At 48.4% G+C, this 27,340-nt stretch overlaps 1 long non-coding RNA gene across 4 annotated transcripts in view; it reads right to left on the reverse strand.

Annotated features, from left to right (window-relative positions):
• The window catches only part of LOC141156559 (uncharacterized), an 810,169-nt gene that overhangs the window by 697,128 nt on the left and 85,701 nt on the right, over nucleotides 1-27,340 (reverse strand). The window contains exon 4 of one of the 4 annotated variants that reach the window (XR_012247667.1): nucleotides 17,682-17,749. The exons of the other annotated variants lie outside the window; for them this stretch is intronic. This is a non-coding gene — a long non-coding RNA (uncharacterized lncRNA). Of the gene's footprint in view, nucleotides 1-17,681; nucleotides 17,750-27,340 lie in introns of those variants that run through there. 4 annotated transcript variants of the gene reach the window in all.

Here is a 27,340-nt window from a genome sequence, read left to right on the forward strand (position 1 = left end):
AGCACAGCGGAGGCGAAACATCCGAGTGGGTCACTAACCGATATTACCACTATTTGGTGGCCATATAGTGGTAGATAACAGCACATATTAAGACTATAGATGAGTGAGCACTAAACTGCTCAGATGCTTGTTACTCGAACCGAACAATTCCTAATGCTCGTGTGCTCATTTCAAGTAACAAGTATAATGGAAGTCAATGAGAAATCCGAGCATTTTTCTGGAAGACCCTACAAGGAGGTCTGGGTGGCAGTGAAAATGTACAAATGGATGGAAAAAGTGCTGAATGGAAGGAGAACAGCATGGGGAAGACCCCTGGAGACATCTCTGACTCCCAGATCGCTGCTGAGAACAATGGTGTGACACTTTTTCTCCACTTTAAGGACTGACAATAAAACATTCCCAATCAATGAGAAATTGCATTTTACAGGAACAAAAATGTTAAAAGGGTTGCCCAGTACTTTAGATTACCCCCACAATGTATCCCCCCTGGGCCCCTAAGGATTTTTGTAATTACCTTACGTTGCAGATAATGCCTGTGAGCGGCGCTATCACTGGCCGCTCACAGGCATCACGTGACCCCCGGCTGCAGCCGGCTCTGATATCCGCTGATGTCACGACAAGTGCTGGCAGCAGCCGGGGGTCTCTCTCTTCCACATTCCACGGTGAATGCCAGGCTGTAGGTGGGGTTACCCCCTGCGTCACACCCGGCATCCACCTCGCGCTGTCCCTCTCCCCATTCATTGGGAACGCACGCGGTGAATGCTGGGTGTGACGCGGGGGGTGATGGCGCCCACAATCCAGCTGTCACGCCTCACTTGTCGTGACGTCAGCGCGGGGTCACGTGATGCCTGTGAGCGGCGCTATCCTTGGCTGCAACGTCAGCTAATTACAAAAATCCTTAGGGGCCCCGTGTGGATACATTGGGGGGGGGGGGGGGGTAATCTAAAGTACTGGACAACTTCTTTAAGAATCATTTTTTTCCTGTATAATGACTTAAACCAAAATTTTAATTTTATTAACAAATAGGTAATTTCAGTGTAATTTATAAAGGAAGAAAGAACTGCCAAAAATTAGGGATTCTGATACATCCTGTATTAGAATAAAGGAGGGTCTCATACACATTCTGGTCAATTTGACATATAGTAATACTTCTAGACTCATAAAGGCTATGCACTAAGTGCAAAATGCAAGTAGTTTCATGCTTTGACTACACCCCACAATTTTTTGGCATCTGTTGGCTTTGCCTCAGAAACAGCATTTTTGATGTCACCCCACAAGTGTTCTATCGGATTAAGATAGGGGTGTAGCATCGGCGTCTCTGCCTCCTGCCCGGCAGAGACTCCGTCCCCATTACCGCCGCGGTCCTGCTCCGGCGTCTTCTGGCCTCCCTGCAGCTGCTGCTGGTGCACGCAGCTTCCCCGGCTCTGTACTTGGGGCGCGCACACGCTCGCTCCCTCTTAAAGGGGCCGCGCGCGCCGTCCTAAAAAGTCCCCGGCCAATGGCCGGAGGACTTCCCCTATAAAAGGCACCTCCTCCAATATGGAGGTGCCCGTGCAAGGTTGTAGCTTTGTGTGTTAAACTCTGCTTCAGCCCTCAGGTCCCGCTGCTAGCCTGACTACAAGTCCTGCCTGCCCGCGCCAGCCTGACTACCAGTCCTGTCCGCCAGCCTGACTACCAGTCCTGTCCGCCAGCCTGACTACCAGTCCTGTCCGCCAGCTTGTCTACTCTCCAGCCAAACAGTCTGCCTACGGTCCAGTCCGCCAGTTTGTCTATGGGCTCAACCCGCCTGCTTGCCTGGAAGCATCTGCCTGTTACCTGCCGTGCCTACCTGTCTGCATGCCAGCCGTGCATGCCAGTGCCCACCTGTCAGCCTACCTGGAGGCTCCTGCTTGTTACCTGCCATGCCTACCTGTCAGCCTACCTGGAGGCTCCTGCTTGTTACCTGTCGCGCCTGCCTGTCCGTCTGCCCGGATCACCCGTCAGCCTGCCTGCCGTGCTCATCTGCTGTACCGGTCGGTCCCTGCCTTCTGACCCGTGGGAGTCACCTGCTCTCATACAAGGTTGGTACCCAGAGTAGCACCTGGTCCCTCTGCTCGGTCCTTCCCTGGTCACGGAGTCGATTGAACCGCCGTACGACCTTGGTCGGTCCGAGTTGATACCTAGTTACGCCTCTCTGGTCCCCCCTTGCACCGCAGCACAGAGGTTCCACCACCCGGATCCGTAACACCAAGGATTGGGCTGGTCAGTCCATAACCTCTATTTTGTTGGACTGGAACCAAGATTTTGATCGTTTACTGGTGTGTTTAGGGTCGTTGTCTTGTTGAAACACCCATTTCAAGGGCATATCCTCTTCAGCGTAAGGCAACATGACCTCTTCAAGTATTTTAATATATGCAAACTGGTCCATAATCCCTGGTATGCGGTAAATAGGTCTGGCACCATAGTAAGAGAAACGTGCCCATATCATGATGCTTGCTCCACCATGCTTCACTGTCTTCAGAGTGTACTGTGGCTTGAATGCAGAGTTTAGGGGTCGTCTGACGAACTGTCTGTGCCCATTGGACCCAAAAAGAACAATTTTACTTTCATCAGTCCACAAAATGTTTCTCCACTTCTCTTTAGGCTAGTTGATGAGTTCTTGGACAAATTGTATCCGCTTCAGTACATGTCTTTTTTTAACAGTGGGACTTTGCGGGGACTTCATGCTAAGAGATTAGCTTCACACAGGCATCTTCTAACTGTCACAGTACTCACAGGTAACTTGAGACGGTCTTTGATCATCCTGGAGCTGATCATTGGCTGAACCTTTTCCATTCTGGATATTCTTCGATCCATTCGAATGGTAGTCTTCTGTTTTTTTTCCACGTCTCTCTGGTTTTGCTTTCCATTTTAAAGCATTGGAGATCATTTTAGCTGAACAGCCTATCATAGTCTGCACTTCTATATAATTTTTACCCTTTCCAAACAACTTTTTAATCAAAGTACGCTGTTCTTCTGAACAATGTCTCAAATGACCCAGATTTCTCAGGCTTTCAAGGAGAAATGCATGTACAACATGTGCTGGCTTCATCCTTAAATAAGGGCCACCTGATTCATACCTGTGTCTTCACAGAATGATTGACCTCACTATTGAACTCCACACTGCTATTATTTTGAACACACCCCCTAACAATTAATTATTCAAATACACCGACTCAAAAACATGCAGATCATGAATGCGGAGTCTGTTGGTTTTCTTAGAATCTACTGCACCAACTGGTAAATTGTTTGACATGTGGTAATATAATTTATAAATCATATATAGCAACTATAGTGGATTTAAAACTTAACTTTTACTATTAAGAATAAAAGATTTGGCAATCCTCAATACAAAATTGACAATACACATAACAAATATGTTAAAAACTATAAAATATGTCCATGTCCCTGTTTAGGATCATACTCTGACAATAGTCAAAAAGGTGGCAACAAGGCATCAGTGAATACCTATATAAATATATAACATGTTACAACTAAACCAGACAATAAAGTCCAGAAATTGTATACAGTAGGGCCAATGGATATAAGGAAAGATCTCACCAAATTCGCTGGTCTCCAAATTCCTCCAACAGGTCCTCATCCATAAAGGCCCAAATCATGGAGTCCAAGGGGTTGATTATCCCTGTCAGTCTCCATAATCTTGACTGACCCTCAAACCCCAAGACTCCTGCCCTTACAAGGGCAGTCAAGAGGTGACCCTGAAAACCTGGACAGCCCTGAACTGACCCTATGCGCCTCCCGACGCGTTTCTTCAAAAATCTTGAGTCATCAGGGGATTAGCACAAAAAACTGTAGAATATAGGGCTGGGGACTGGGCTGGGAACCCTCTATCTGGGTTGTAATTTTAGGCAATGGCAGATTCCATAGAGGCTGCCAGCAATTTATAGCATGTCTAAATCAGGGAGTGTGGACACCTGGAGAGTGGTGCCCCACCCCTTAGTTATGTAGATGTGTCGTAATTGGTAGATTCAAAAATAAACTAATCAAGTGGACCTATCCAAGACATTCTCACCTTATTTGGGCAAATAGGATTACAAAACCACCCATATCTGTGACCCTGCAATAAACAGAGGGCACGCCCCTATAACCAGATTTAATATTATATCTCATGTTTGTGGACCGCCGGTTGGTTCCGGGATGTATGCGCCACTATGCTATTATGGAACGCTGTATGCTCTCCACAGGATTTCCGGGGGAGCCGCAAACTATGCTGTATGCGCTCCACAGTTTCCCTACTATATTTCCGGGGGAGCCGCAAACTTCGTTTCCGGTACGCCGGCACGTCACTTCCGGTACGCTGGAACGCACCCTGCGTGCCAAGTAGATGGGGCGCACCATTAGCGACACGTATGCACGTCACTTCCGGTGCACTGGAGCGCAGAATACGTTTGAGGGTCAGTCAACATTATAGGGACTGAAAGGGATAATCAACACCTTGGACTCCATGATTTGGGCCTTTATGGATGAGGACCTGTTGGAGGAATTTGGAGACCAGCGAATTTGGTGAGATCTTTCCTTATATCCATTGGCCCTACTGCATACAAATTCTGGACTTTATTGTTTGGTTTTGTTGTAACATGTTATATATTTATATAGGTATTCACTGATGCCTTGTTGCCACTTTTTTGACTATTGTCAGAGTATGATCCTATACAGGGACATGGGCACATTTTCTACTTTTTAACATATTTGTTATGTGTATTGTCAATTTTGTATAGAGGATTGCCAAATCTTTTATTCTTGATAGTAAAAGTTAAGTTTTAAATCCCTATAGTTGGTATATACAGTTACTGTAGGTCCATATATATTTGGACAGAGACAACATTTTTCTAATTTTGGTTCTAGACATTGCAACAATGAATTTAAAAAAAAATAATTCAGATGCAGTTGAAGCTCAGACTTTCAGCTTTCATTTGAGGGTATCCACATTAAAATTGGATGAAGGGTTTTAGAGTTTCAGCTCCTTAACATGTGCCACCCTGTTTTTAAAGGGACCAAAAGTAATTGGACAATTGACTCCAAGGCTATTTCATGGACAGGTGTGAGCAATCCCTTCGTTATGTCATTCTCAATTAAGCAGATAAAAGGCTTGGAGTTGATTTGAGCTGTGGTGCTTGCATTTGGAAGGTTTTGATGTGAAGTAAACATGCGGTCAAAGGAGCTCTCCATGCAGGTGAAACAAGCCATCCTTAAGCTGCAAAAACAGAGAAAACCCATCCGAGAAATTGCTACAATATTAGGAGTGGCAAAATCTACAGTTTGGTACATCCTGAGAAAGAAAGAAAGCACTGGTGAACTCATCAATGCAAAAAGACCTGGGCGCCCACGGAAGACAACAGTGGTGGATGTTAACAGAATAATCTCCATGGTGAAGAGAAACCCCTTCACAACAGCCAACCAAGTGAACAACACTCTCCAGGAGGTAGGCGTATCAATATTCAAATCTAGCATAAAGAGAAGACTGCATGAAAGTAAATACAGAGGGTTCACTGCACGGTGCAAGCCACTCATAAGAATCAAGAATAAAAAGGCTAGACTGGACTTTGCTAAAAAAAAACATCTAAAAAAGCCAGCACAGTTCTGGAAGAACATTCTGTGGACAGATGAAACCAAGATCAACCTCTACCAGAATGATTGAAAGAGAAAAGTATGGCGAAGGCGTGGTACAGCTCATGATCCAAAGCATACCACATCATCTGTAAAACACGGCGGAGGCAGTGTGATGGCTTGGGCATGCATGGCTGCCAGTGGCACTGGGTCACTAGTGTTTATTGATGATGTGACACAGGACAGAAGCAGACGAATGAATTGTGATGTATTCAGAGCCATACTGTGTGCTCAGATCCACCCAAATGCAGCCAAACTGATTGGTCGTCGTTTCATACTACAGATGGACAATGACCCAAAACATAAAGCCAAAGCAACCCAGGAGTTTATTAAAGCAAAGAAGTGGAATATTCTTGAATGGCCAAGTCAGTCACCTGATCTCAACCCAATTAAGCATGCATTTCACTTGTTAAAGACTAAACTTCAGACAGAAAGGCCCACAAACAAACAGCAACTGAAAACCACCGCAGTGAAGGCCAGGCATCAAAAAGGAGGAAACACAGCGTCTGGTGATGTCCATGAGTTCAAGACTTCAGGCAGTCATTGCCAACAAAGGGTTTTCAACCAAGTACTAGAAATGAACATTTTATTTACAATTATTTAATCTGTCCAATTACTTTTGGTCCCTTTAAAAACAGGGTGGCACATGTTGAGGAGCTGAAACTCCTAAACCCTTCATCCAATTTTAATGTGGATACCCTCAAATGAAAGCTGAAAGTCTGAACTTCAACTGCATCTGAATTGTTTTGTTTAAAATTCATTGTGGTAATATCTAGAACCAAAATTAGAAAAATATTGTATCTGTCCAAATATATATGGACCTAACTGTATGATTTTCGAATTGTGGACTTGGCAGGAGGGGCAACCCACACATATTGCCTCCCCTTGAATTTTGCTGTTAATGTTTAATATAATTTATACCAAAAACAGTGATCAATCTGGTTAGTCATATTGGACTGCTATTATTTTGAATACTACTGTACATACAGCGCCGGACTGGGGTGTCTGGGGCCCACCAGGGACATTGACTCCAGGGGCCCACCCACCTTTCAGCTATTTGCAAATACCTGTTAGCCGTTATACCCATTATATTGTCGGCTCCTGCATATCACTGTGCGCTCACAAGAACTGCGATGTACAATTACTGTAGTTTGCATTAAAGGGTTTTTATTGGTGAAAACAAGTTATCAGCGATGCACAGGTTGGGAAGGTGATCACTTATTTATTGGTGGAATCCGCACTGTCAGAAGATTGTGGCACTTTGAATATTTGGTGAGATTTTTACCTCTGTATTTATAAGACAAAACCAGGAGTGGAGCAATCTGAGGTAATGTTTTATGCATTTCTCACCCACTCCTGGTTTTGTCTTATAAATATGTGGCACCCCAGGGGTCTGGTTACCACAGTAATAGAAATATTACGTCTGAGAGCAAGTGGGAGGTTTCCTGGTCAGGAGCCCTTAAACATGCAACACCTCCTGTCCAGTCCTGGGAGGGGAGGAATCTGCCCTTATAAACTGGGTCTGGGGCGGGGTTAGGGAGAACAAGCAGACACAGGGAAAGTAACAGCAAGGAGCTCTGTAGGAGCAGGAGCTGAAGACCAGGGGCTGGAGCTGAGCAGAGCTCGCCCTGGCAGAAGAATCTAAGTACCGGACACCGGAGTCCGAGGCTGTAAGGATCTCTAAGTCCAACAGCAGAACCCAGCCGGCAGGGGATTCCAGGTCCTCTGGCCATAGAAGCCCGGAGGCTCAGTCACAAGCAAGGGACCAGCACCGCCATCGAGGAGCGGAGGCTAACAGAAGGCCCCAAGTCACCAGCCATACGGGTGAGCACTACACGGTACACTCAGGGACGTGGGCTACTATCACCCGCTTATAGCAAGGTAGCCAGGAAGAGTGCAGACAGACGGGGAGGCCTACAACTCCACCTGGCCACGGGAGCTCCTGCTTGCTCACAGACTGACCAGGCCTCTTATGCCAGCCAGTACTCCCGGGAGGGTCTGCCTTATTATCATCAGTAAAGACCCTGAACTGCACTGCAAAGACTCTGAGTCGTTCCTGTTACGCTCGTGCACCATCACTCCCATCATCCACACTCATTGCCCTGAGGCTATACTCCTCCCATTCTCTGCTGCGCATACAACACCAGCCTCAGCGGTCTGCCTCGCAGCGGCGGTATACCCTGACCGCAATCCACGGGTGGCGTAGTCGGACAATTAACCTAAAACCTTACAAATAGACTGCCACTGGTTTGACCACCCTGAGCCACGGGACCGGGTCACCGCCACGGTGACTACAACCCCCAGCGTCCCACGAAAGGCCCAGTTCCGGATTCCCCACGCGGCCCAGGGGGCGCGTCAACTTTGGCGTAGTCAGCAGGATTTCGTGCCCGCAACCACCGGGTACTGCGCGCCTTCAAAAGACTGTCATACCTGCCGTGGTGAAGGTTTCCGCCCTCTTCAGCCGTTTTCCCGCCATCGGGCGCCATCTTCGGGACGCCACGCGGGAAGAAGAGGGGCGTGGATGCCGAAAGCGCGCGAGACCTGAAGCTCCGCCCTACGCACCGACGCTGCGCAAGGTCCTGGAAGGGAGAGAGAGCGACGCTGACGTCACCAGGACGCGACGCAAGGTCCTTGTCCGGAGCAGCACCAGCGGAGCCGCGGCCTACAGAAGAGGATCGTCGGAAGGTAGGCCACACTTAACTAGGGGGGAGGAAGATGACGGACACGGAGGGACCCTCTACCACCAGCGCGGCCGCTGCCGCAGTAATGCCGTTCACAATGCCATACATCCCCGGAGCGGCCTGGCTGCCCCAATACTCAGGGGAGTCGCATATCCTAAGCGACTATAAAGAGAGACTGTACAGCCTATTTAAGGTATACCCCCTGACGGAGGGCCAGAAAGTGAGCATATTGATAGGCCAGCTAACCGGCGCAGCCCAACGCAAAGTAAAGTCCTGGTCAGTCCGGGACAAGGAGACCGTAAAGGAGATCTTAGCCCGGCTGAAGGACACTTTTGATACCCGCACCTCAGCCGAGATCAAAATGAGATTTTATGGGTGCAAGCAGCGGGCCCAAGACAGTATAAGAGACTATGCTTTGAGTCTGCATGAGGCCCTGGGAGCCATTAAACAGGCAGACCCTGACAGTGTGCGGAATGCAGATGAACTATTAACTGAGCAATTCATTGAGGGTCTGCTGTCCAACGCCCACCGAACCCAGTTACGTGCAATGGCCTTGCAGAACCCTGGTTTAGACTTTGCAAAGTTCAAAGACAGGGCCATCCGGGTGCTCAGAGAACCGGCACCGGGTAGCGCTGTAACCCACCGGCACCCTGCTATTACCTATCACCAGGAGGCGGCGCCCTTGTCTGCAGAGCCTATAGGAGCTGGTGCGCAGGCTTTGGACAACAACCCGGCTACAGACCTGCACCATCAGGTCCAAGAGCTAACTAAAAGCGTAGCCGCGCTAACTAGAACTGTGCAGTCTTTACAGGTCTCTCCTCCAGGAAAGATCCAGCCGGCATCCGGACCGGAGGATGTCCCGTGGCGCCGACAGAGGAGGATCTCATCGTCCAGAGGAAGACCCAGCGACAGATACAACGAGGACGGACAACCTATCTGCCGCCGCTGCAATCAACCCGGACATATGGCAAGGTACTGTCATTTAAACGGGCACAACCTGGGGCAGAGGGCCAACCCCCAGGCATAAGATCATCAGGCCCCTCGAACTGGCGTGATAAATATGTAGGGGGACGTCCAGTCTTGCCTGTGGTACTGGATGGCATTCCAATGAGTGCCCTACTAGACACCGGGTCACAGGTAACTACCATCCCTTATGTGCTCTTTAAGCGGTACTGGAATGACTCGGACATAACCCGCTACCCAGATGACGACCTGAGTATCATCGCCAGCAATGGTCAGCCCGTGCCGCAGGTGGGATTCAAAGAGGTGACCATTAAAATCGGTAAAGTCGAACTGGCGGCACAAGGACTGATCATTGTGGACATTGACCGTCGTGAGAGTCACCCTAAAATAACCTTGGGTACTAACGTGATTGAAAATGGTCTTGCAGAGATAATTCTCATTTTACAGCAGGTTGCCATGAAAGCCAGTTCCAGCCAGCAGCGTGTCCTCCAAAAAGAGATCTGGGCACTGATGAAACGGCAACAAGTGGAACTATCTGATGGTGAGATAGGTAGCGTGAGAATGTGCGACCCGTTCTCTATTACCATGCCCCCGAAAAGTGAGATGATGATCTGGTGCCGAGCAGCTATTGGTCTAAGAGGTAGAGACTACCAAGCAATGGTAGAGCCCGTCTACTCAGACAGTAGGCCCACCATTTTGACAGCACAGGGAGTAGTCGATGTACGCCATGGGAGGGTACCTGTCCGCATCGTAAATATCGGGGAGAGAGAAGTATACCTGCCCCGGTATGCCACGCTAGCCAAATTGTTCACCATAAATCAAAATTCTGTAAAGGCCGTGGAACCCTTGCCTCCATCTCAACCAAAGGAAGGTAACGGCTCTAAGAAATAAATGGAGGACAGGTGTCAGCAACTGCATTTGGGTACTGACTCCACTCCCTCACACCAAAAACAGGGAGTCTACCGGGTGGTTCAGGAGTACGAAAGAGTCTTTAGTAAACACCCGCTAGACTTCGGGTGAGTAAAGGGGGTAGAACATCACATCCCCACGGGAGACCATCCACCCATAAAGGAAAGATACCGACCTGTACCCCCTGCACACTATCAGCATGCAAAGGGGATGTTGAAGGACATGAAGGAGGCTGGGGTAATCAGGGACAGCTGTAGCCCCTGGGCAGCTCCACTAGTTCTAGTGAAAAAGAAGGACAACACAATGAGAATGTGTGTAGACTACAGAAAGGTCAACCGTATCACACACAAAGATGCGTACCCGCTACCTAGAATAGAAGAATCTTTAGCTGCATTAAAATCTGCTAACTTCTTCTCCACTTTGGATCTTACTAGCGGGTACTGGCAGGTTCCTGTAGCAGAGGCAGACAAGGAGAAGATCGCATTCACCACCCCGATGGGTCTCAGCGAATTCAACTGTATGCCGTTCGGGCTCTGCAACGCACCAGGAACCTTCCAGCGGTTGATGGAATGCTGTCTGGGACACCGGAATTTCGAGACTGTCCTGTTATACCTGGACGATGTCATCGTTTATTCCAAAACCTACGAGGACCATCTGAAACACTTGGCAGAAGTGTTTGACGCCCTGGCAAGCTAAGGCCTAAAGGTGAAACCCTCCAAGTGTCACCTGCTGAAACAAAAGGTGCAGTACCTGGGACACGTGGTGAGTGCTGACGGAGTGGCTCCCGACCCCGATAAGATCACCGTGATTAAAGACTGGCCAAGACCCTCCAGCATAAAGGAAGTGCGGCAGTTTCTCGGGTTGGTAGGCTACTACCGAAGATTCATTCCCGGTTTCACCAAAATGGCAGCTCCTATGCAGGACCTCCTGATAGGTCAATCCAGGAAGGCCAAAAACCAGAAGCCGCCCTTCAGGTGGGAAAAGCTGGAAGAGGAGTCCTTCCGCCAGCTGAAGATGGCCCTCACGGGGGATGAAATCCTGGCATACCCTGACTACGGCCAGCCCTTTATCCTCCACACGGACGTGAGCAACATCGGGCTAGGAGCCGTACTGTCCCAGATCCAGCAGGGGAAAGAACGGGTAATCGCTTACGCCAGCCGAAAACTACAGCCCACAGAGAGAAACCCTGAGAATTATAGTTCATTCAAGCTAGAGTTCCTGGCAGTGGTGTGGGCAGTGACCGAACGTTTCAAGCATTACCTTGCCTCTTCAAAGTTCACCGTGTACACGGATAACAACCCGTTGACACACCTGGACACTGCAAGACTTGGTGCCCTGGAGCAGAGATGGATGGCCCGCCTGTCCAACTATGAATTCACCATCAAATACCGGGCGGGACGCTCAAATGCCAACGCGGATGCCCTGTCCAGAATGCCAAAGTTACCGGACGTAGGGGAAGATCCAGAAGAACTGGAAGAAGTCGAACTCCCTGCGTTCCACCGTCATGGGATTACCCTGTATTCCCACCGTGTAAGGGACAAGCGCTCTGCTACGTTCAATCCCTTACCCCACTATAGCTGGGCGGAGACACAAGACAGTGATCCCGCAGTCCGTCTGGTGAAGGAAATGCTGACACAGGCTGATGCCCGTCTTGACCCAGATGCTCCGGAGGAGACCAAGCAACTGTGGAAGGAGAAAAGTAAACTGTTTCTTTACAAGGAGAAGCTGTGCCGGAGAATGGTCAACTCTAGAACACATGAGCTGACCTGGCAGGTAGTGGTCCCAAGACGAGACGCGGCTATGGTTCTGGAGGCATACCACGACAGAGCAGGACACTTCGGATGGAAGAAGCTGGAGTTCTTGTTGCATGGACGGTTCTACTGGGTAGGCATGAGAGGAGCCACGAGAGGTGGTGCAGAGACTGTGGCCCGTGCAGCCTAAGGAGAAGAGACCGTGCCAGCCAGAAGACTCCCCTGCAGCCCATCATCACCAGGCAGCCACTAGAACTGGTAGCCCTGGACCATGTGAAACTGGCTCCAAGCAAATCTGGGTACGTCTACGCCCTCACCATCGTAGATCACTACTCCCGGTTCCTGGTGGTGGTCCCTGTCAAGGACTTAACGGCTCAAACAGCAGCTAGAGCCTTCCAGCAGCACTTCTGCCATCCACACGGGTATCCGGAGCAAGTGTTAACTGACCAAGGGCCAGCCTTCGAAGCGGAGGTCTTCCAAGAGTTCTGCAATCTGTATGGCTGCAGGAAGATAAGAACAACGCCCTATCACCCTCAGACCAACGGACTATGTGAGAAAATGAACCAGGTGGTGATAGACTTGCTAAAAACGTTGCCCCTGGAAGAATGCGGTCTGTGGCCTGAAAAACTGCCTGATCTGGTGGACTTGTATAACCACATCCCCGTAGGTTCTACCAACTGTACCCCGGCTTACCTAATGAGAGCAAGACCTGGTAAGCTGCCTATTGACCTGGATATGGGAGTCCTGACACCTGAGGACACCTCGCCAGAGGCAGACTGGGATACAGAACGGCAGCAGCAGTATCAGAAAGTACAGGAGAGCGTCGAGCAAAGTCTGTCTCAAGCAAGAGAAAGGCAAGAGAAGACTTATGACCAGCATGCTCCCGCTGTTCCCCTGGTACCTGGAGAGCAGGTCTTGAAGAGAAAGAGGCGGCTCCACAAGTTGGACAACCAGTGGGAGAAGGACCCGTACACAGTACTGCCCTCAAGCCATGATAATCCAAAAGTCTGCATAATCAGTAAGGATGGAGGAGAAACCACAGCCATTGTTTCCAGAGACCACCTGAAAAAGTGTCCCGAGCAGCTGCAAAGAGCTGACGAAGATCAAGAGAACCCTCAACCCGCAGAGGAAAGAGAAGAAATGATCAGTACCGTACTCTGAAACTTTCCCCGGTCCTGGACTCAAATCAACAACGCAGTCGTGGTACCCGTCCTCACCTTTCTCCAGCCAGCCCCTCAAGGGCCTACAGAAGAACAGGGAGTGTCAGAAGAGCAGCCGGCCCAGGAGGCAGAAGAATCCATACCAGCAGCCCAGGAGAATCAACCCTCTGCTAGTAGTGAGCCTGCCGTGCCCCTAGTAAGCCAAAGAGTACGCAGAAAGCTGCCAGGCCTACCCGCAACACCTTCTACACCCTGTAGTGCAGAACCAGATAGTGGGTTACGTAGGTCCACCAGGAGCACTAGAGGACAGATGCCCGCTCGCTGGAGAATCTAAACTGTAATGTGAATTTACCTGTAAACTGCAAATGTTGAAAATGGTTTATGTTTGCTGCCTGTTTATTAATTATGTTTCTCTAGTTACCCTTCAGGTTTATTTGGACTGACAGGTTATGGACGCTGAATAACCGGAACTACATTGTAGATAGTTACACTTGGTGCTTCTTGCGAAAACGAAGAAAAACCTGTCTGGCGTGGCCTCCATGTGGCCCAAAGTAGTTAGCTTTGCCTTGCAGCCACGCCCAGGGCCAACGTTCGGGGTTTGCTTTGGACAGGTCCCCTACTCTATTCTAAAAAACTTCACCTTGGGTGATATGGACACCCGGTTACGGAAATGCCGTGACCATCAATACAAAATGTACTTTTCCTGTTATTGTTTTACCCTGTATTTGTGTTTTCTTAAAAATGTGTTTAGTACCGGAGTACTAAAATTTACTAGGGGGGAATGTGGCACCCCAGGGGTCTGGTTACCACAGTAATAGAAATATTACGTCTGAGAGCAAGTGGGAGGTTTCCTGGTCAGGAGCCCTTAAACATGCAACACCTCCTGTCCAGTCCTGGGAGGGGAGGAATCTGCCCTTATAAACTGGGTCTGGGGCGGGGTTAGGGAGAACAAGCAGACACAGGGAAAGTAACAGCAAGGAGCTCTGTAGGAGCAGGAGCTGAAGACCAGGGGCTGGAGCTGAGCAGAGCTCGCCCTGGCAGAAGAATCTAAGTACCGGACACCGGAGTCCGAGGCTGTAAGGATCTCTAAGTCCAACAGCAGAACCCAGCTGACAGGGGATTCCAGGTCCTCTGGCCATAGAAGCCCGGAGGCTCAGTCACAAGCAAGGGACCAGCACCGCCATCGAGGAGCGGAGGCTAACAGAAGGCCCCAAGTCACCAGCCATATGGGTGAGCACTACACGGTACACTCAGGGACGTGGGCTACTATCACCCGCTTATAGCAAGGTAGCCAGGAAGAGTGCAGACAGACGGGGAGGCCTACAACTCCACCTGGCCACGGGAGCTCCTGCTTGCTCACAGACTGACCAGGCCTCTTATGCTAGCCAGTACTCCCGGGAGGGTCTGCCTTATTATCATCAGTAAAGACCCTGAACTGCACTGCAAAGACTCTGAGTCGTTCCTGTTACGCTCGTGCACCATCACTCCCATCATCCACACTCATTGCCCTGAGGCTATACTCCTCCCGTGGGGAGTCATCCCATTCTCTGCTGCTCATACAACACCAGGCTCAGCGGTCTGCCTCGCAGCAGCGGTACACCCTGACCGCAATCCACGGGTGGCGTAGTCGGACAATTAACCTAAAACCTTACAAATAGACTGCCACTGGTTTGACCACCCTGAGCCACGGGACCGGGTCGCCGCCACGGTGACTACAACTCCCAGCATCCCACGAAAGGCCCAGTTCCGGGTTCCCCACTCGGCCCAGGGGGCGCGTCAACTTCAGAGGTGAAAATCTCACCAAATGCCAACTTGCTTTCTCTGGTGAACCTCTGTAACTGCATCTCTGCTGCTGTGTAATAGTCACAGGGCAGGGAGGAGTTAAACATCCAAGTATTTAATATCTATTGGAAATAAAGAGGTTTCCCCTTATTGATATCAGGTAAAACAAATGACCAACCACAATCCACTCTACCAAGATCAATATCAGGGCAATGAAAAACAAAAAAAGGGCTTTCGGTAAACTTAAACAAGAAGGCAGCGAGGAAGCGCTAATATCTTATAGGGAAAAAAACAAAATCTGTAAGAAACAAATAAGAATAGCAAAAGAGGACACAGAGAGACTAATTGCGAAGGAAAGTAAAACGAATCCCAAACTGTTCTTTAACTATATAAACAGTAAAAGGATTAAAACTGATGGAGTTGGCCCATTGAAAAATAACCTGGGTAAAATCATAGAGGGCGATGAGGGTAAAGCAAACCTACTCAATAGCTTCTTCTCCACTGTTTTCACAAAAGAAAACAATTTATAGAAGGAAATGCAGAGTGATAAAGTAAACCCTCCGCTAAATATCACCCACCTAACCCAGGAGGAAGTTCAGAAACGCCTAAATAATATCAAAATAGACAAGTCACCAGGCCCAGATGACATACACCCCCGGGTACTAAAAGAATTAAGTAATGTGATAGACAGACCACTGTATCTTATATTCAAGCACTCTTTATGGACAGGGACTGTCCCACTAGACTGGCGCCAAGCAAATGTGGTACCAATATTCAAAAAGGGGTCTAAAAGTGACCCTGGGAACTATAGACCAGTCAGCTTAACGTCTGTTGTGGGTAAATTGTTTGAAGGATTTCTTAGAGATGCTATTGTAGAATATCTTAATAATAATAACTGTCTAACTCCATATCAACATGGATTCATGAGGGATCGCTCCTGCCAAACAAACCTGATGGCCTTCTACGAGGAGGTGAGCTCACAGCTGGACCGCGGAGAGTCAGTGGATGTTGTATACCTTGACTTCTCCAAAGCGTTTGATACCGTGTCACACAAAAGGTTGGTATATAAAATGAGACTGCTTGGTCTGGGGGATAATGTGTGCAAGTGGGTAAATAGCTGGCTGAGTGATAGAAAGCAGAGGGTGGTTATCAATGGAGTAAGCTCAGGGGGTGTCAGGGTTACTAGCGGGGTGCCTCAAGGGTCTGTCTTAGGCCCTATATTATTTAATATATTTATTAATGATCTAGTGGAAGGGTTGCATAGTAAAATAGCAATATTTGCAGATGATACTAAACTTTGTAAAGTAGTTAATACAGATGAGGATAGGGCACAGCTACAGGAGGATTTAGATAAATTGGGGAGTTAGGCCAAAAAATGGCAAATGGGGTTCAATGCCGATAAATGTAAGGTCATGCACATGGGAAAGAAAAACAGCAGTCACCCACACATATTAAATGGGAAACCGTTGGGGAAATCTGACATGGAGAAGGACCTGGGCGTCTTGGTTAATAGCAAATTAAATTGGAGTGCCCTGTGTCAGGCAGCAGCTGCGAAGGCAAATAGAGTCATGGCATGCATCAGAAGAGGAATAGGGGCATATGATGAGAACATTGTTCTTCCTCTGTATAAAGCGCTGGTAAGGCCGCACTTAGAATATTGTGCACAGTTCTGGGCTCCGGTGCTCAGGAAAGACATATTGGAGCTAGAGAGGGTACAAAGGAGGGCGACTAAGGTAATAAAGGGAATGGAGGGACTAGAATACCCAGAGAGGTTGTCAAAATTAGGCCTATTTACATTGAAAAAGAGAAGGCTTAGGAGAGACCCCATAAACATGTATAAATACATCAGGGGGCAGTACAGAGATCTTTCCCATGACCTGTTTATACCAAGGATGGTGACAAAGACGAGGGGGCACACTATGCGTCTGGAGGAAAGGAGGTTCCTGCACCAGCATAGAAAGGGATTCTTTACGGTCAGAGCCGTGAGACTCTGGAACTCTCTGGGAGAGGAAGTGGTGATGTCCAACTCACTTAATGAGTTCAAGAGAGGCCTGGACGCCTTTCTTGAGAACAATAAAATTACATCTTATGCTTAGTTAATTAATCCAGGGATTTAATCTGACTGCCAGATTAGTGTCGGGAAGTGAATTTTTCCTCAATGATGTAAACTGGCCTATACCGCATAGTTTTTTGTTGCCTTCCCCTGGATCAACGCTGCGGAATAGCTGCAGTGCACAAGAAATAGGCTGAACTGGATGGAAGCTTGTCTTTTTTCGGCCTTATAAACTATGTAACTATGTAATATTACCAGATAGAAGGCAGAAATACCACCACACCGTGACCAGATCACATATTACCACCACATAGTGCCCAAATAATGCCACATACAAGGCACAAATACCGCCACACCATGACCAAAGCACATAATACCACCACATAGTGATCAAATGCTACCAGATACAAGGTATAAATACTGACACACCATGAGACCACATATTACCACCACATAGTGACTGAATAATGCCACATACAAGGGACAAATATCGTCATGTCATGACCAAAGCACATAATGCTACCACATAGTGACAAATAATGCTAAAATAATAAAAATGTAAAAAAGCTCTGTATATTGGGTCAGTGTACAGGTTATACAGTGATCACCAGTGACATTATACACAGGAGCTCTGTATATAGTGTACAGGTTATACAGTCATCACCAGTGACATTATACACAGAAGCTCTGTATATAGTGTCAGTGTGTGTGTATAGGTAATACACATACTCACCAGTGATGTCTCTAGGTGAAGTTCTTTATCTGCCGCAGACCGATATATCACATCTTCTATGCAGGACTTATCTATGCAGAAAATAACATAGTTAGCTATAACTGATCACTTCCAGAGCACAATCCACACTTTTCCCAAGATTTCTACACTGCATGAAATGACAAAAAAGCAACATAGTGCCGCACTACACAGTAACAGTGCTCCAGTGTCATTCTGTGCCTGCTCATTTGTCAGCAGACATATTTGTCTGATGGCAAAGATGTAGCAGAGCTGAAGACAGAAGACCCATGGATTACGTCAGAGCGAGGATTTTTTTTTATATTAAAGATAGAGTCCCTTAGGCTACGTTCCCACGCGGAGTAATAGCCGCATATTCCTGCTTTTATGCGGCGTTTTAGAGCGCTCGCGTAAAAGCAGTGCCAAAGAAAGCTGGAAACGGCTTCCAGCAAAAGCTATGGCTTTTACTTAAAAGCGTTCAGACGCCGCGTTTTGCCAGGTATTTTTGCGCGGGCGCTTTCACTGCAAAAGCGGCCGTGCAAAAAGAATTGACATGCCAATTCTTGGCGTTTTTTTCGGCACGATTTCCCCATAGGCTACATGTTAACATGGCCTTGGGAAAAGCACGCTGAGAAAAGCGCAACGTCGGCATGCAGTAGCGATTTTTTGCGCCGCGTATGAACGTAGCCTAAATGTGTTTTGTGTTTTATTTTTAATAAAAAAAAAATTTCTGTGTTTTTTTTCTGTTTACTAGAAATTCATGGTGGCCATGTCTAATTTGGCGTGACAACATGAATTCCGGGCTTAGTATCAGCTGATAATACAAAGCTGGCCTGGCACTAACCCTATTATTACCCAGGGTACTCACCACCAGGGCCGCTAGAAGAGCCAGCTAAAGCGCCTGGAAATTTTCAAGGGTGGCTGCGGGCTGCGATTTTCAGCGTGGGGGGCCAAGAACACTTGGGCCTTACCATGCTGAGAATCCCAGCCCCCAGCTGCCTTGTTTTATCTGGCTGGCGATCAACATATGGCAGGAGCACACACCTTTTTCTAAAAAAAAATATTTAAAATAAGTTTAAAACAAATATTCGGCTTCTCTGTCTTTTGATCGCCAGCCAAGGTAAAGCCAGGCAGCTGGGGGTGGCAGGCCGTAGCTGTCCGCTTTACCTGCGGTGAGAATCAAAAATTCTGCAGAGTGCTACATCATGTTTTTAAAAATGATTTCTTTTCACACTTCTATATGTCACAGACCCAACAGCCAATCACAGATGCTGTCAAAGAGGATGGGCGTCTGTGATTGGCTGTTCGAGTAATGTACAATCAGCCCATACATTCTAGTATGGTACTATGTATGGGCAGCTTTCAGGTTACTCAAGCAGCCAATCACAGACGCCCATTTTTTGTGTCAGCGTCTGTGATTAGCTGTTGGGCCTGTCACACATATAGAAGTGTGAAAATAAATAAATAATAAAACAAAAATGACAGTGCTCCGCAGAATTTTTGATTCTCAGCGCAGATAAAGCAGACAGCTACAGGCTGCCACTTCTAGCTGCCTGGCGATCAAAAGTCAGGAAAGCCCAATGTTTTTTTTAAATTATTTAAAAAAATAATAAAAAAAAAAATGCGTGGGCTCCCGCCATATTTTGATCGCCAGCCTGGTAAAAAAACAGGCAGCTGGGGTCTGGGATTCTCAGCATGGTAAGGCCCAGCATTCTGGGCCCCCCACGCTGAAAACGGCAGCCCGCAGCCACCCCTGGAATTGGCGCATTCATCGTAGCGCCATTTCCAGGCACTTTATCTGGCTCTTCCAACGGCCCTGGTGGGGGTGGCACGCTGGGTAATAATGGGGTCAGTACCAGCTTTGTATTATCAGCTGGCACTAAGCCTGAAATTCATGGCGTCACGCCAACCTAGACATGGCCACCATGAATTTCTAGTAAACAGAAAAAAAAACCACAAACACAGAAATTTTTTTTTAATAAAAATAAAACACAAAACACATGTAGGGACTCCATCTTTAATAAATAACAAAATCCTCGCCCTGACGTAATCCACGGATCTTCTGTCTCCAGCTCTGCTACATCTTTTCCATCAGACAAATATGCCTGCTGACAGAGATGAGCAGGCACAGAATGACACTAGAACACAGTTGTCAGAGAAGTGCTCAGCTGGCCTCCAGCCGCCGACCATGTTTTCCTGCGCGTTGCAAATAATGCATACTTTCAAATGCATGCCTATTTTTGCAATGCAAGTCTACGGTACATTGCGTCTGCGCTGATTTACAACGGATCCGTTGTAACGCACAGCATAAACGCAATGTTAACCCATCCTAACAGCAGCGAGAAGGGGAGACGGAGCCCTGGAGACCGCCTAGTCAGTCTACTGGTGGTACTATCATGCCCATTGCCCAGTATGTACTGCCAGCCTCTGTGGTACTAGCATTCAAGCTCACATGGCATGTCCTGCCAGCCAGCCACTGGTGTTAGTACTAGCATGATAGTACCACACCACCAGTGACTGGGCAATGGGCATGCATGATGGTACCACCAGTGGCTGGCAGGACAGGACATGCTGGGCATGATAGTACACAGAGGCTGGCAGGACATACTAAGCATGATTCATGCCTAGTATGTCCTGCAAGCCTCTGTGGTACTATCATGCCCACCCGGCATGTCCTGCCAGCCAGCCACTGGCGGTAGTAGTACTAGCATGATAGTACCACAAAGGGCCGGATCCAGGTTTTTCTGGGCCCCGGGCGAAAGAGTCTCAGTGGGCCCCTTTAACACATACTACGATTCATGATGCACAGATACTGCAGAGAGATAAAAGTATAGTACAATGCAAAGATTTCACTTCTTATATTATATGAGTGATATCTATTTTAAATTCTACAATAGCTCAGAAACCGGCGAATCGCTCCACACAGTGTACTGGCCCCCAAAAAATGCTCCATACAGGATATTGGCCCCCAAATAACGCTCCATACAGGATACTGGCCCCCAAAAAAATCCTCCATACAGGATACTGGTCCCCATATAACGCTCCATACAGGATACTGGCCCCCCAAAAATGCTCCATACAGGATACTGGCCCCCATATAACGCTCCATTCAGGATAATGGCCCCATATAACGCTCCACACAGTATACTAGCCCCCATAAAATGCTCCATACAGGATACTGGCCCCCCCATATAAGGCTCCATACAGGATACTGGCCCCCATATAAAGCTCCATGCAAGCTGTTCCCCCCACATAATGCCCTATGCAGGCTGTCCCATCCCCCCCTTCTAATGCCCCATCCAGGCTGTCCCCCCCCCATATAATGTCCCATGCAGGATGTCACCCCCCATATAATGCCCCTTGCAGGATGCCATTTCCCCCCATATAATGCCCCATGCAGGATGCCACTTCCCCCCATATAATGCCCCATGCAGGATGTCACTCCCCCCCCCCATATAATGCCCTATGCAGGATGTCCCTGCCCCCCCCATATAATAACCCATGTAGGATGTCCCTTCCCCTCCATATAATGCCCCATGCAGAATGTCACTCATCATATAATGCACCATGAAAGATGTCACTCCCCCACATATAATGCCCCATGCAGGATATCACTCCCCCCCATATAATGCCCCATGCAGGATGCCATCCCCCATATAATGCCCCATGCAGGATGTCACTTTTCCCCCCCATATAATGCCCCATGCAGGATGTCACCCCGCCATATAAGCCCCATGCAGGATGTCACCCCCCCTTATAATGCCTCATGTAGGATGTCCCTTCCCCCCATATAATGCCCCATGCAGGATGTCACCCCCCATATAATGCCCCATGCATGCTGTCACCCCCCCCCCATATAATGCCACATGCAGGCTGTCACCCCACCATATAATGCCCCATGAAGGGTGTCATCCCCCCATATAATGCCCCATGCAGGCTGTTACCCCCCCATATTATGCCCCATGCATGCTGTTACCCCCCCATATAAAGCCCCATGCAGGATGTCACCCGCCCCCAATATAATGCCCCATGCAGGCTGTCACCCCCGCCCATATAATGCCCCATGCCTCCATACATAAAAAAAAAAAAAAATCAAATATTCACCTCCCTCCTCCTCACCTGCTGCCGCTGCTCAGGTCTATACTCCTGCGTTGCCGGCGTCTTCCCGCTCTGCGCTGCCTGTGATGGCTCAGGGGAGGACGCAGTGGAAAGTCGTCACCGCACCCTCTGACCTGAGACGTCACAGGGAGCGCAGACCAGGAAGACAGCGGATCTGCGAAGGCACGGGGAGAGGTAAGTATCCGGCTGCCGGGGCCCTGAGCAAGCGGGGGAGAAGGGCGGGCGCTGGCACTGCTCTCCTCCGCCCATAGCCCGGCGGGGAGCCCGACGGCAAGTGGACCTCCCGCCTGCTCAGGGCCCCGGCACTTGCCCGGGAGCTGACGCCAGCCCTGACTACCACTCCACCAGCCTCCTTGGTACTATCATGCCCACCCAGCATGTCCTGCCAGCCCCTGGTGGTAGTACATGCTGCTAGGCATAGCACCAGTAACCAGAGGCTGGAAGCAAGACATGCTAGGCAATGGGCATGATGATAATCATGCCCACTGCCCAGTAGTATTTACTGCCAGCCTCGGCCAGGGGTCCTCCCAGTCACTCCCACCGATCCCTCCCCCCGTCCCGGCCCCTGCTTTTCATACTCACGCGTCGAGATGAGAGGCAGGCCTGCAGCCGCTGCCTGGAGCGACGCCGGGTCCGTCAGCGCGCACAGGAAGCAGTCCCAGGGCGATGACGTCATCACCCTGAGACTGACCTCCTGCGCACGCTCCGGCAGTGTCGCGCTGCGCACAGGAGGCAGAAGGCCACTGCGGCAGCAGGCAGAGCAGGGAGATCGCTCTCCAGAGGGCCCATCACTAATCATATCGGCAGTGCTCCGACATGATTAGCGAACCGGGGGGCCCTCTGTTCTCTGTACAGGGGGTGTAGGGGGCGGGGCTTGATGGAGACATTAGGGACAGAATGGAGGCAAAATGGAGACATGGGGGGCAGGATGGAGACCTTGTGAGGGGGGTCCTGTTACTGTGCAAGGCGACACTAGGTTGCTTTATTTTCTTTATCTTGTGCAGTGTAGATGCTGGGGAAAAATTGGGGAATGTTCTCTGGAAACTGTTCTTGATAACTGTGTTATCTTATGCAGAGACGAGTCCTGGCTGGAAGAAGTGATGGCAGTCTGCGCTGGATGAAGAGGAAAAGCAAAGATGAAGGACTTCAACTAGAAATGTCACCGGTGAGTCAATGTGTTATCTGTACATTTACACTATACACTGTGTACGTTGTACAGAGCTCCTGTGTATAATGGTACTTATGGTAATATTAGTTTTCTTTTTTTTATTAATAATCAGTATTGTAGTATTCGGTCACTATGTGGTGGTAATATGTGATCTGGTCATAGTGTGGTGGTATTTGACCCTTGTATGTGGTATTATTCGGTCACTATGTGGTGGTATTATGTGATCTGGTCATGGTGTGATGGTATTTGTCCCTTATACGTGGTATTATTGGTCATTTTAAAAAATATATGTAACACATTCCCATAAATAAAAATATACCTAAAAAGAATATTGGATATTATAAGAAATTTTTAATAGGTTAGCGTAGAGTATGGCCCGGCCAGAAGAGTCTCCTTGCCGTGGTGGTGACTTAAAATATCTTTTGGCAAAAACAAAAGCTGCTGGCTATATATGTGATCTGCTGTTCAATGGGAAATGTTAATGTGTGATTGGTGAAGATGTGGTGCAGAAAGTAGAGTTTTTCCAGGAGTGGGCGGTGGGACTGTGGAACGTTTGAGGGATGGAGACAGAGCTGGGGTGGAGGTGGAGCTGGGATGGAGCCTGGCTGGAGTTTCAAGGGGGCCCAAAAATTTTGTCAGTATGGGGCCCCCAAATTACTGGTGGCAGCCCTGCATCTGATGGATGGCTCTAGGTTTGGTGAATGCCAGGAGAATGTGACCTGCCTGAATACATTGCAGGGCTGCCTCCAGGAATTTTAGGGCCCCATACAGCCAAAGTTTTTGGGCCCCCCTGAGACTTCACCCCAGGCTCCACACCAGCTGCACCCCTCGAACCTTCCACAGTGCCACCGCTCACTCTTGGAAAAACTCCACTTTCTGCACCACGTCCTCACCAATCACATATTAACAGTTCCATCGAATACCAGATCACCTACATAGCCAGCAGCTTTTGTTTTGGCCAAAAGATTTTTTTAAGCTGCCACCACGACAAGGAGATTCTTCTGGCCGGGCCCTACTCTACTCTAACCTATTAAACATTTCTTATTTTACCTAAAACTCTTTTTAAGTACAGTATATAGGAGCTCTGTGTATAGTATGTAATGCATAGTGTAAATGTACAGGTAACACACTGACTCACCGGTAACGTCTCTAGTTGAAGTCCTTCATCTTCGCTTTTCCTCTTCATCCAGCACAGACTGCCATCACTTCTTCCAGCAAGGACTCGTCTCTGCAGAAAATAACACATAGTTATCTAGAGCAGTTTCCAGAGCACATTCCCTAATTTTTCACCAACTTCTACACTACACCAAATGAAGAAAAAAAGCGACATAGTGCCACCCTGCACAGGAACAGTGCCCCCTCCCCACTGAAAACAGCATTCTCAAAAATAAAATACATCACACTTGTAATAATGTCCTTTTATTAGCCCCTACAGTAATAATGTAATAATGTCCCACATCCTGCTTCCATATGTACTCCATTCTGGACCCCATATGTCTTCATCTTGCCCTGATATGTTCTCCCATCCTGGCCCCATGTGACTTCATTCTCCCTGCATATTTCTCCATTCTGGCCCCCATGTGTTAGCTCGCATTCTGCCCTGCATGTGTCAGTTCCCATTTTGCCCCCCATGTCTCAGCTTCCATTCTGAACCCAATTCTCAGCTTCCATTCTGCCCCCCAGGTCTCAGCTCCCATTCTGCAACAATGTATCATCTCCCATTCTGCCCCCCATTTCTCAGCTCCCATTCTGCCCCCCAATGTGTCAGCTCCCATTCTGCCCCCCAATGTGTCAGCTCCCATTCTGCCCCCAATGTGTCAACTCCCATTCTGCCCCCCCATGTCTCATCTCCCATTTTGCCCCCCGTGTCTCAGCTTCCATTCTGCCCCCCATGTGTCATTTACCATTCTGCCCCCATGTCTCAGCTTCCATTCTGCCTTCATTTCTCAGCTTCCATTCTGCCCCCCATGTCTCAGCTCCTATTCTGCCTCCCATGTCTCAGCTTCCATTCTGACCCCCATGTGCATGTGTTAGCTCTCATTCTGCCTACCCCCATGTGTTAGCTCTCATTCTGCCCCCCTTGTCTCATATTCCATTCTGTCCCCCATGTGTCATCTCCCATTCTGTCCCCCATGTGTCATCTCCCATTCTGTCCCCCATGTGTCATCTCCCATTCTGCCCCCCATGTGTCATCTCCCATTCTGCCCCCCATGTGTCATCTCCCATTCTGCCCCCCATGTGTCATCTCCCATTCTGCCCATGTCTCAGCTTCCATTTTGAACCCAATTCTCAGCTTCCATTCTGCCCCCATTTCTCAGCTCCCATTCTGCCCCCCATTTCTCAGCTCCCATTCTGCCCCCCATGTGTCAGCTCCCATTCTGCCCCCCATATGTCAGCTCCCATTCTGCCCCCCATGTGTCAGCTCCCATTCTGCCCCCCATGTCTTATCTCCCATTCTGCCTCCATGTCTCCTCTACATTCTGCCCCCATTTTTTTGCTCCATCCAGCCTCCATGTGTCTCCTCTCCATTTTGCCCCATGTCTTATCTCCCATTCTGCCCCCCATGTATCATCATCCATTCTGCTTCCATGCCTCATCTCCCATTCTTCCCCCTGTCTCAGCTTCCATTCTGCCACCCCCCCCCCCCCCCATGTGTTAGCTCCCATTCTGACCCCCATGTGTTAGCTCCCATTCTGACCTTCTTGTCTCATCTCCCATTCTGCCCCCATGTCTCATCTCCCATTCTGGCTCCCATGTCTCATCTCCCAGATTTCCAGTGTGTAGTCCCAGTCAATGTATAGCAGTCATCACCAGACAATGCAGATCAGGCACTAGAATAGCTTACAGCCGTTGATCTTTGGGGATACAGTATATCACAAAAGTGAGTACACCCCTCACATTTTTGTAAATATTTTATTATATATTTTCATGGGACAACACTGAAGATATGACACTTTGATACAATGTAAAATAGTCAGTGTACAGCTTGTAAATTTGGTGTGCCCTCTAAATAACTCACACAACCATTAATGTCTAAGCCACTGGCAACAAAAGTGAGTACACCCCTACTTGAAAATGGCCAAATTGTGCTCATAGTGTCAAAACTTTGTGTGGCCACCATTATTTTCATTTTGATTTAAATTATTTATTTATCATGAATCAAAAAAGTAAAGACAAATCAGAGATACAACAATGGTGGAACAACATCTGGAAATAAGATATTACAGGAAGATCAAAAATTAGAAATCAAACAGAAGTGCCAGTTGAGTAGAGCTAAAGGTGAGGATTAGTTCCGACAAGAGGAAGAGAATTAAATAGATGATTCGTGGCCACCATTATTTTCAAGCAGTGCCTTAACTCTCTTGGGCATGCAGGTCACTAGAGCTTCACAGGTTGCCACTGGAATCCTCTTCCACTCCTCCATGATGACATCACGGAGCTGGTGGATGTTAGAGACTTTGCACTCCTCCACCTTCTGTTTGAGGATGCCCCACAAATGTTCAACAGGGTTTCGGTCTGGACACATGCTTGGCTAGTCCAGCACCTTTACCGTCAGTTTCTTTAGCAAGGCAGTGGTCATCTTGGAAGTATGTTTGGGGTCATTATCATGTTGGAATACTGCGCTTTGGCCCAGCTTCCGAAGTGAGGGAATCATGCTCTGCTTCAGGATGTCACAGTACATTTTGGCATTCATGGTTCCCTTAATGAACTGTAGCTCACCACAGCCGGCAGCACTCATGTATCCCCAACCATGACACTCCCACCAGCAGGCTTGACTGTAGGGAAGATACACTTGTCTTTGTACTCCTCACCTGCTCGCTACCTAACACACTTTACACAATATGAACCAAATAACTTTATTTTGGTTTCATCAGACCACAGGACATGGTGCCAGTAATTCATGTCCTTAGTATGCTTGTCTTCAGCAAAGTGTTTGCGGGCTTTCTTGTGCAGCATCTTTAGAAGAGGCTTTCTTCTGTGACGACAGCCATGCAATAAAAATTTGATTGCAAAGTATGGTCTGAGTACTGACAGGCTGACCCCCCACGCCTTTAACCTCCGAAGCAATGCTGGCAGCACTTTTACACCTCTTTTGAAAAGACAGCCTCTGGATATGACGGTGAGCACGTGTACTCAACTTCTTTGTTCGACCATGGCGAGGCCAGTTCTGAGTGGAACCTATCTTGTTAAACCACTGTATGGTCTTGGCCAGCATGTTGAAGCTCAGTTTCACAGTGTTGGTGTTATGATCTGCTACAAGAACTAAGGAAAGATAGGAAAACTGTCCCTACAATAGGACTAAGCTGATTCCCTACGATGCAGCGGGCAACCTGTTCCTTGTGAACAGACCCGCCTTCATCCTCAGCTAGTCTGAACA

The sequence above is a fragment of the Phyllobates terribilis genome, unplaced genomic scaffold (genome assembly GCF_046119375.1).
Source record: "Phyllobates terribilis strain yellow unplaced genomic scaffold, ASM4611937v1 Scaffold_8__6_contigs__length_399053987, whole genome shotgun sequence".
In the NCBI taxonomy this organism is placed as follows: Eukaryota; Metazoa; Chordata; class Amphibia; order Anura; family Dendrobatidae; genus Phyllobates; species Phyllobates terribilis.